Genomic DNA, 2,500 nt, shown 5'->3' on the forward strand with positions numbered 1-2,500 from the left:
AATTCAACCTAGTACGAGAGGAACCGTTGATTCGCACAATTGGTCATCGCGCTTGGTTGAAAAGCCAGTGGCGCGAAGCTACCGTGCGCTGGATTATGACTGAACGCCTCTAAGTCAGAATCCGGGCTAGAAGCGACGCATGCGCCCGCCGCCCGTTTGCCGACCCTCAGTAGGGGCCCTAGGCCCCCAAAGGCACGTGTCGTTGGTGAAGCCCTCGCGGCGGACGAGCTGCGAGGACCGCCTTAAATTACAATTTCTACCGAGCGGCGGGTAGAATCCTTTGCAGACGACTTAAATACGCGACGGGGTATTGTAAGTGGCAGAGTGGCCTTGCTGCCACGATCCACTGAGATTCAGCCCTGCGTCGCTTCGATTCGTCCCTCCCCCTCCTTTTCCATTCAACTTTCCTCCAAAACTTGACGAGGCTACACATCCAACACTTTGTATTTTTACGTACTTGCATTCTCTTCGCACGGCCTTCACTTGCCTTGGCATGTCGTGCCTTGGCCTTTGCATGTCGTGCCTTGCCATGCCGTGGCATGCCGTGGCCTTGCCTTTGCTCCCATTCAACGCATTCCGACAAAGTGACGCGAAGCGGAAGCCTACCATGGCGTAAAAATGTCGACAAAATTTTTCGACATTTGAATAATGGGGTTTGACAAGGTTTGAAAAATTCAATAAAAATGGTAGGCTTGAATGTCGACAAAGTGACGCGAAGCGGAAGCCTACCATGCGCAAAAATGTTGACAGAATTTTTCGGAACTTGTCCTGCCATGGGCTGCGCGCAGCATGCCGGCAGCCTGTGCGCAGCGTGGGCACAGCATGTCGGCAGCGTGCGCGCTGCATAGCCTGTCGACAGAGGCTAGCGAAACTTGTCCTGCCATGCGCGTGCGCAGCTGCGCGCAGCATGCGCACAACATGCCGGCAGCGTGCGCACAGCATGTCGGCAACGTGCGCGCAGCTGAGCTTGTCGACAGAATTTTTCGAAACTTGTCCTGCCATGCGCGCGCGCAGCTTGCGCGCAGCGTGCTGATTCTGTCGACAGTGAGGCTAGCGAAACTTGTCCTGCCATGCGCGCGCGCAGCCTGTGCGCGCAACCTGCGCATCTGTCGACAGTGAGGCTAGCGAAACTTGTCCTGCCATGGCGTGCGCGCAGCCTGTGCGCGCAGCTTGCGAATCTGTCGACAGTGAGGCTTGCGAAACTTGTCCTGCATGGCATGCGCGCAGCCTGCGCGCAGCCTGCACGCAGCATGCCGGCAGCCTGGTTCCAGGTTTTTTCAAATGTCGACAGAATTTTTCAAACCTTGTCAAACCCCATTTTTATTGAAATTTCCTCGCACAATAAGCTCCCTATAATTAAGTCTATGATTTTTAGGACCTTCTCCAACTTACAAAATGATATTTAGGACCTTGCCTTGCCCTCACATGCCGTGCCCATTCAAGGCATTCCGAGAAAGTGAGGTTATTGGAGGCTTCGGATGGCGTGGCTTGCCTTGCCTTGCATTGGCATGCCATGCCCAAGTTGTGGCCTACACCAAGCCATTCAAGCCATGCGTTGCCTTACCTTGGAATTGCTCATCATCCAATGCATTCCGAGAAAGTGAGTGTAGGCGAGGCTAAGGATGGCTTGCCTTGCCTTGCCTTGCATTGGCATGCCATGCCCAAGTTGTGGCCTACACCAAGCCATTCAAGCCATGCGTTGCCTTACCTTGGAATTGCTCATCATCCAATGCATTCCGAGAAAGTGAGTGTAGGCGAGGCTAAGGATGGCTTGCCTCGCCTTGCCTTGGCATGCCGTGCCCATGATGTGGCCTTGACCAAGCCATTCAAGCCATGCGTTGCCTTCGCCTTGGCATGCCGTGGCCTTGCCTCGCCATGCGATGCATTCCGACAAAGTGACGCGAAGCGGAAGCCTATCATGGCGTAAAAATGTCGACAAAATTTTTCGACATTTGAATAATGGGGTTTGACAAGGTTTGAAAAATTCAATACAAATGGTAGGCTTGAATGTCGACAAAGTGACGCGAAGCGGAAGCCTACCACGGCGTAAAAATGTCGACAGAATTTTTCGGACCTTGTCCTGCCATGGGCTGCGCGCAGCATGCCGGCAGCCTGTGCGCAGCGTGCGCACAGCATGTCGGCAGCGTGCGCGCTGCTGAGACTGTCGACAGAAATTTTCGAAACTTGTCCTGCCATGCGCGCGCGCAGCGTGCGCACAGCATGCCGGCAGCGTGCGCGCACCATGCCGGCAGCGTGCGCGCACCATGCCGGCAGCGTGCGCGCACCATGCCGGCAGCGTGCGCGCAGCTTGCGCGCAGCGTGCTGATTCTGTCGACAGTGAGGCTAGCGAAACTTGTCCTGCCATGGCGTGCGCGCAGCCTGTGCGCGCAGCTTGCGCATCTGTCGACAGTGAGGCTAGCGAACTTGTCCTGCCATGGCATGCGCTGTGCGCAGCCTGTGCGCAGCGTGCACGCAGCTTGCGCATCTGTCGACAGTGAGG

The sequence above is a fragment of the Prunus avium genome, unplaced genomic scaffold (assembly GCF_965620075.1).
Source record: "Prunus avium unplaced genomic scaffold, drPruAviu1.hap1.1 HAP1_SCAFFOLD_1101, whole genome shotgun sequence".
NCBI classification, from domain to species: Eukaryota; Viridiplantae; Streptophyta; class Magnoliopsida; order Rosales; family Rosaceae; genus Prunus; species Prunus avium.